The 9006-nt window shown below is 40.9% G+C and overlaps 1 long non-coding RNA gene across 1 annotated transcript; it reads left to right on the plus strand.

Moving 5' to 3' along the window:
• Nucleotides 1–301: 301 nt before the first annotated feature.
• On the plus strand, nt 302–2771 carry LOC141633874 (uncharacterized). The gene is made up of 3 exons (XR_012538622.1): nt 302–464; nt 1275–1336; nt 2580–2771. It is a non-coding gene; the product is annotated as an uncharacterized LOC141633874 (long non-coding RNA).
• Nucleotides 2772–9006: the final 6235 nt, after the last annotated feature.

A 9006-nucleotide genomic window follows, 5' to 3' on the forward strand; every position in this document is an offset into this window, starting at 1 on the left:
CAGGTCATATACGTGTTTGATTTGTGGGATGTGTGTTTATGTTTACCTTTGTAACACCCCGTTATTTCACGAGTGATTTACATATGATTATTTTCTGGTAGTTTATCCAATCTATTATTGGAAAACAAACCTTTTGAAGTTTTCTTAAAATTAACCGATTGTGGATTTGCTACAATAATGGAACTTTATTTATGAAACTGGGCGTAGATTTTTACCTGGATTTTGGCCCAACTTATGACTCAGCAAATAAATAATATCACTAATTAAACCTAAACCACCCCATTCAATCTACCTGGAACAATTTTTGGTCTTATACGTTTGGCGGCACCAATGTTCATCTTGCCTTCTTTATTTCTTTCTTTCATGTGCTACTTCTCTTATAAGTCCAAGTCTAGTGGCATCGAAGTCTTAACCACGAATTTTTTCCACCATCCTTCTGTTCCCGATTTCATATTATATAAATTGTAAGTATCAAGTTTATTCAATATTGTTTTATTTACTCAAATCTTATAATAAAGTTTTGTTTTCAAGATAGTACGATTTCATCACCCTATTATTTTTATTGTGGGATGGGGTTGTTTGTAGCCTTGTAGATGCGGTATTATATGTATTTAGATTATTAATAGTTATCCTTATTATTGTGGATTTTATCATTGGATATTTTAAGGTAAAGGCGAAATTAATTGGTAAGGGTAATATGATGGTTTGGTTGATTAATAGATTGGTTTATATGCTGACTTGAATTTGGGATTTGTACGGATGGCTAGAGTTCGCGGAGTCAGTTTAGCTACGCTACTGAACTCTAGTGTTGGTGAGGATTGTAACGAGGACAAGGGAGTCATGTTGTACGTAGTCTAGGAGTAGCATAAGTGTGCTAATGTGAATTCACGTAGGATAGGAGATTGATCCAAAATAATGGGAATAGTGATAATGGCATTAGTGTGACAATGAGGAATTTGATTCTACGGTTCTGTCGAGTTAAGAGGTGTCACTTAGAGGTTGTTAACATGTAATCAATATTGGAGTTGAAGTATGGGTTTATTAGAGTATTTAAATTGTCGTTTCTTTGGTATTGGCTACTTGGTGAATAGTTCAGTGTATTATGAATTTCAGGATGACCGGTTGTTAAAGGAATATTTAAAAAGAGAACATAACTAAGGAGTAAATTTGTTACATCGTGGGTATTGTGAGCAACTTATATACTATGTTATTTCAGTTGAAATTTGGAGTCATCTCAATATCGTATAGTAATCGAGTCACTTATATGTTTATAGCTTGTGATTTCGACGAAAAAGAATTTTGGGTTAGGCATGGCTTGGATTTGCCGTCTTGAGAGGTAAGGACTTTTACCATTTTTTTAAATTTAAGTAAAGAGCATGTTCGGTTAAATCTTTAAACTATATTTATAATATTTTGGCATCGATGGGATTTTGCTTGTACTTCTAAATTTTGAATTTTACACATTGGAATGGTTTCGGCTCAGGCCGCTTTGGAAAATTTGGTTTCTTTTGGTCTAGACGGTTTAAGGTCGTCTCCTGACGCTCCTGGGATTACGTCCCGAAAACTAAACTCTTGGCCCGAATTCATTTGAGTGGGGATTGTCCGGCCCCCACTCGCTCGGTAGTTAGACTTTCTCCTTTGACGGTTCCATCCTACTGGATGGCAACGGGCCGGATCTGGACCGGGTCCAGCTAGATCCATATTCAGATCCGCTTTTCCAACACTGGATCCATATCCGATCCATATCCAACGGGTCCAATTTTCTCAGATCCATATCCATATCCAACGGATGCGAGTCTCATGCGGGTCCAAGTAATCAGCAAAAAGAAAAATCAAAAAAAATTTTTTAGAACTTTAAAGTCGCTAGTTCAGTACCAAAGATTAACCATAATATCAAAACTAATGAAAATGGCTGTAAGTGCACTACAATTTTTTTAGTTTACTAGTTCAGTGCGTTAGCTGGCTTAATAACAAACCCAATTTGGTGATTTTGTTACAATGTCATGTTTGATATGAGTCTAGTGAGTAAGTCCGTAGTTATAATGCGAATGAATAAGTCACTACAGTTTAATTTTTATTTATTTTAATGAAAACGGGTCTTCGGGTTGGATCTGGATCTGAGTGATGAGATCCATATCCAGATCCACTCTAAAAGTAATGGATCCATATCTGATCCGGATCCAACGGGTCTAAAAAAATAGGATCCATATCCGATCCATCAAGGTCGGATCTTGCGGATCTGGACCGGATCCTGGATCCATTGCCATCTCTACTACTGACTGTCCAAATGTGAGAGGTGCGCACTTTTATGAGTCTAACAAAGCACAAGTGGTGCCTCTAGACCGTGTCAAGGGTAGGACCTTGGCACACAGGTGGTGAATGTTTTGGTAATTGTTATTGGAAATGCTGGCTTCAGAATATTATTTTATTCTTATTCTTATTCTGGTTTTATATTTGATTAATTTATCTTTGTAAACTTAACATTGTTTATTATTTCTCTAAAACTAGCTTTGCTGATGTCCTTATGTTTTGGGTCGTTCCCCCGCTGGAACCTGTACCTATTTATGTTTTGGGTACAGTTGGTAGGTACAATTGAGATGCTTGAGATGTTGCATGGGTCATACTGGATCCGAGGATTAGTACGAGGGTGGAAGGATTTTGAATAAAGATTTCGTCTTAATCTATTTATTATTTTATAATATTGTTGGATTTGAAATTTATTTTTTGTTTTGGATTTTGTAAGACTTAAGTCTTCCGCTGCGACGTTTTAATTATTTGATAAAGTTTTGAGACATGTACTTTATTTTTAAAGGGTGACTCTGTATTTACCCTGCACTTGGCATTTTTAGCTAAGTGTGGAGTGACAGCCGTGAATTTTTCCATCTCTACTTTATTGTTTTGGTCCTAAAAACATAGGGCTGTTACAGTTGCTCTCATTCTCAAGTAATCCACGTACAGCCATATGCCCATTCAACCTCGTTTAGGGCTTTGTCTTAAAATTTCACAAACAAAATTGGTTTACCTATAACTTGACCCATCTTACAAACTAAGCACCTTAAAAATTGAAATTAATAACTTTGCCATCAATAATAATCACAAGTAATGAAGTCAAGGATAGCTAAGGTGCGGCCAACAATCAGTATCACTTAGAGTCAACACATATATCATTCCCATCAATACAAATTAGCATAGCCTTGGAGGAACCAGCCATTAAAATCACCGTACACCAAATTGCCATTCCTTGGTATAACTAATATTTTTTTTTTGGGTTATTCTACGTAGTAACCCTGTATTTTTTTGAATTCTAGCTGGTAACCCTTCATTTTTCAACTACCCACATGGTAACCCTGAACTTATGAAAAAAGTTTTCCATGACCCTCAACTTTTATTCCGTTAAAAAACTCCGTTAGTTTGAATGGTTATTGAGACTTGGGCTTGTCTTTTACACTTCAAATGCTTAAATGACCAAGTAACTATGGTTTTCTCAACTCAATTAAAATAAATAAACCACAAATTTTGCTAACAAATAATTATATTATAGGTGTGGTAAGAGTATAATTCATAACCTTTTTTTATCATTCTTATTATTATCATCATTTTTATTGTTTAACAATGAATATTAAAGTAGTAAATATATTGAAACACATTTTACTTTTGTTTTTGTTATAAATTAGATTAGATTATAATTGATATTATATTATTTTTATTTTTATAAAAAAAAAACCAAAGGTAAGATGTGGATCGTATTTTTACTACTTTTGTTCCGGGTGTAATTCCAGAGCAAGTATAGTTACCACCCGTGGCTTGTTGAATGATGTCTTGAGTTGGATTCTCCTTTGGTCTTAATCGTTCCTCTCGGTCTCTCCTGCAACAATGAACGAACTGAGGGCTTGGCTTTGTGCCAAGCGTACTCACTCCGACGCTCAAGTCAGTAAACTTAAAGGATAAGTTGTTACTTGGCTGAATGTATAATGTAGAGAGATAAGGAAGATATTACCAGATGAATAGTGTATTTAGGTTTAGTTGTGTATGTGTTGGGATCCTTTCCTCAATGAAGGTTGAGGAGTATTTATAGGCTTTCACCTTTTGTCACGTAGTGGCCAAGTGGCCAAGTGGCTAGCAGGTGGAAAGACTAATCTACCCCTCGGCCGAGGTTTCTATGGCAGGCCGGCGGGCCCTGTTGACTCACCGCCGAGGGGTCTTGGATGTGAGTACGCGGGTATGTGCCACGGCTGGCAAGTTGCCATGCCGAGACCAGTGACAGTACAGCCGCCGATGGGTCGATCGGCTAGGTCAGTCTAAGTCGTTGACTTGCTGTGGATATCTTTGACCTTGCTCAATATGTTGACTTGGTCAGCGGTGCAGAATATGCCCCATCAACTTTAATATTCTTTGTTAAGCAATAAAAATGATGATAATAATAATAATGATAATAAAAAGATTATGAATTATACTCTTAAGTATTACCACACCTAGAATATAATTATTTGTTAGGAAGATTTGACGTATATTTATTTAATTGAGTTGAGAAGACCATAGTTAGTTGGCCATTTAAGCATTTGAACTCTAAAAAACAAGCCCAAGTTCCAATAAAGATGCAAACTAACGGAGTTTTTTAACGGAATAAAAGTTGGGGGTCACGGAGAATTTTTTTTGATAAGTCCAGGGTTACCATGTGGGTGGTTGAGAAATTAAGGGTTACCAGCTAGAATTCAAAAAAACACAGGGTTACCATGTAGAATAACCTTTTTTTTTTACTTGGAATTTCCTCCGCTGCCACAAATTGTTTGTCAAAGTATAACTTTAATACACTAGTAGCAAGTCGTGACTACCCGCTTTTACCATCCTGGAATAATTATCTTCTTTTTATCTTCTATTGTCATCTTTATTCACATTCTCGACCCTATATATAGCTGTATTACTTCAAGATAATAACAACGTATCATTAAGTCCCGAACCTACTAACCTTGTTATCTAACTTGCTTTAGTCCCCATGTCTAGTAAAGGACTAAAGGCCATGAGTCTTACCTATTTCACCACTTCAAACATAGAGACCATAAATCCATGATTTTGTCGTTATTACTACTGAATGTTCCAAATAGTAGTAACATTGACTCACTATATCCCCAAACCACATCAACGTAAATTCATCTAAACCCAAATTATAAATTCAACTGGTTTCATATTGCATCTCCGGGTCTGAGTTTTTATCCTTGTGTAAGAACTCCTATATAAATAATACATTTGATAATGATCTAACCCTTACTTAAAGCTAATAGTTTATGCAATGAATATAAGTAGGAAATCCCCTCATTACTAGTTCTTTCAAAAGCTCTAAAGATAATAACAAATACAAAACACCTAAGCCTCAACTCAATTCTCATCACAATGGCCAACATTTAAACATATCCAATAACCTTTGCTAAGAGTAGTAACATGTTAAGGTAACAATAGACGGAACATGCATATGCAATGAACCATCCTACCCCACACTCACATTTTTTTTTTTTTTCGAAGGGACTAGTATTGAAACACGCTACTTCTGTAGATTTATGATTTTGTGACGTGGACCTTGGATGAGTGTAGCCAGTGGTGAATGTTAGGGATAAAAAATACATTTTATCATACATGACGTGGCAAGGAATTAGTGGCGGATGGAAAAGGGATAAGATCGCTGAGGTGGCGAATTATGGGCCGTGAGATTAGAAGAAGAAACAAACACAAATTGGGCCAAGGAAAATCCCACGTGCGGAAGAGAGGAAAAGATTGGGCTTTGACCTTTTCAAGTAACTACTACCTATTTTCATGGTAACCATCCAAAAATCCAGGAGCAGAAGCAGGAGGAAGTCTACCAACTTTAAACCTATTTCTGAAGACTATATAAAGCAAAGAGAGAAAACACTCAAGGCATTCGAACTACAACAAGATCAACACAACACTTCTCAAAATTCCCGTCCACTCTTGGCAATAATTCACTAGCTAAAATTTATCTTGTATTTCCTTACTTGGGCATCTTATTCTCGATCATAGTGCAAATTTGGTGGGATTCCGACTCCCCCCGCGGTTGTTCCCACACCGGGTTTTCCGCGTCACCAAAAATCCTCCGTGCCATTTTCTTCGTTTGTCTTTATTTCGTCGTACCTATTATTTGCATTCTAATCGTAATCAGGCATTAAGAATAATCACTATCACTCACATAACTAAATTAACAACTCGGTAAATTTTTACCAAAACAGTTTGGCGCCCACCGTGGGGCATAGTGATCATTTTCTGTAGCCAAACCTCGCAAGATCGAACCAGCCGTCACCATGTCTGGAACCAGCCAGAACCCCTCCAGCAGCCAGAGCACGTCATCCCTATCTTCTAGAGCAGGACTTACTTCTGCATCCGCAGGATCAGTCAGTGCATCCCCAGCGTTCAGCCAGACAATCCCCGTCAGCATGTCGACCAGAGCCATGCCCCAGCCTCAGAAGCCACCACAGATTCCAAAGGCAGCAGGTGCACCAAGTCGGTCCAAATCCAAGAGGGAAAGCCCCCGTGCGGTGAAGTCGTATCCGAAGCCGACCCGGGAAGGTTCAGCGCGAAGTTCTCCGGCGCAGGATCTCCGCGCTTGATCCGATGCAGTGATGATTCGTGGATGGACACTCGCGTCGGGCCGTTGAGGACCCGAGGAAGGACAACCAAAACCGATTGCTCGGATCGTAATAAAGATCCACCAAACCAAAGATCGCACTAGAGGCTCCGACTAGAACCAGCGGTGGAGGATCGGGTCGATCAATTCCATCAGAACTAGTCACCAGACTAGACTTAGCAGGAATAGCACCCAGCGAACCAATTGAGCCCAGAGGATTGGGATGCCTGTCATTTGATACTCAACAGGTAACGCCTTGTTTAACACCCCATCAGGATCTGACCTTCCACCCTTTTCAGGTACCCCCGCACACTAGACACCAGGATGGCAATCAACTCGTCCTCAATGCGCAAAGAATCACATCCTGCGCAACCGATTCACCAAAGGGAGCCTGGATCGGAGGATTACAGCAGACACCAGGATGGCAGCCTGGACCTATCCTCAATGCAGCAATCCCATCCTGCAACCAGTTCACCAGTGGAGCCTGGATCGGAGGATTACAGCAGACACCAGGATGGCAGCGGATCCATAATCGCAACACCGGTAACCAAATCACCCAAAGACCAGGCCAATTTTCTGGAGCACCCTGGCTAGGAGGTACGCCTGCTGGTTCCTTTCCGCCTATTTCTAACCCTCTTGCAGGAGCAGGTAATTCGCTGGAGCAGCAATACCATGAGCTGAGGGAGCTGATGTATAGGATACCAGGTGTAGCCCGTCCGCTGGAGAAAGCAGCCAGAGACAACTACGCAGACTCACCTTTCGTGGATGATATAACCCTAGTCGGTGTTCCTAAAGGATGTGTGCCGCCAGCTATGACACTCTATGACGGAACCACAGATCCACTTGACCATATCAACCACTACAAGCAGAAAATGATGGTGATAACCGCAACTGGATCTCTAAAGGAAGCTTGTATGTGCAAGGGTTACAGATCAACACTGTCAGGAGCAGCTCTGCAGTGGTTCGTCGGTCTACCTAATAAAAGCATATCCAGTTTCGCCGACCTAGTCAATGCCTTCAATCAGCAGTTCGCCAGCAGCAGAAAGCCGGAGAAGCAGACCAGTGACCTCTACCGGATAGTGCAACGGTTCGAGGAATCTACCCGTGATTACTTAAATAGGTTCAACAAGGAGAAGGTGTCAATTCCGAGGTGCGATATAGCAACCGCTATCCAAGCCTTCCGCCGAGGACTGCACCAGGATTCACAGCTATACAAGGACCTAACCATGCATCCCTACACTACCTTTGAGGAGGTACAATCAAAGGCAATTGCTGTCATGAGGCTGGAAGAAGACTCTGCACCTGTAAGAGGCACTTATGATTCAGATCCAGTATCCAGAAAGGCTCCAGCAGAAAAAAAGAGTGAAAGACCCAAACCCCACAGCAGGAGCGTGAATAAAGTTTCTGGAAATTCTGAAGGAAAGGGCGAAGCAGATCTGCCTCCAAAAGTAAGTGAGTATGGTTTCACTACCAATATTGCAGGACTATTCAAAGCCTTGAAGGATCTGGGACGCAGAGTCAGATGGCCAAAACTTCCGAGAAGGAAACCCCAAAGAACAGACACAGGGCAAGAAGTGTGAGTTCCACGGCAGCAACACCCACAACACCGATGAATGCCACTCCCTTAGAAAGGAAGTCAAATTCCACTATGACCAAGAAAACCTGGATCACCTCCTACCCAGAAACACAACCACAGTAAATTCAGCGGATCAGGTTCTGCCATCCCCTCCTCCTCATTGCTCTAGAACTGTGAATGTTATTACAGGTGGATCGGAGCTATGTGGGTTGACCAATTTAGCAGCTAAGAGGCACGCAACCAGAACTAAAGGAGACAGACCAGAAAGCTCCTGCAGGGTTAACCACCAGAACCTCCCGCCAGTCACCTTTGACGAAACAGACGCAGGGTCTGCTCCAGAACAGCACCACGACGCCCTAATCATCACGCTTCCCATAGGAAATTGCAAGGTGAAGAAGATCCTGGTGGATACCGGAAGCTCCGTTAACTTGATCATGATGGAGACACTCAAAGGAATGGGATTCACCGAGAAAGATCTAGCAAAGAAGGCAATTCCCTTGGTTGGTTTCAGCGGCGAAACAAAGCACTCCCTAGGAGAAATCATCATCCCAACCTACGCCGGGGGTGTAAACAAACAGGTAAGGTATCTGGTTATTGATGGGCCCTCTACTTACAATGCGATCCTTGGCAGGCCCTGGATCCACGAGATGAAAGCAATTCCCTCAACGTACCACCAATGCCTGAAGTTTCCAACACCTTGGGGGGTGCAAGAGATACGTGGGGACCAGGAAGAAGCTAAGGATTGCTAGAAGGTGGCTCTGAAGCCAACAACCGGTTCGCCCGCATAGCAATTACAGAG

The sequence above is a fragment of the Silene latifolia genome, chromosome Y (genome assembly GCF_048544455.1).
Source record: "Silene latifolia isolate original U9 population chromosome Y, ASM4854445v1, whole genome shotgun sequence".
Classification (NCBI taxonomy): domain Eukaryota; kingdom Viridiplantae; phylum Streptophyta; class Magnoliopsida; order Caryophyllales; family Caryophyllaceae; genus Silene; species Silene latifolia.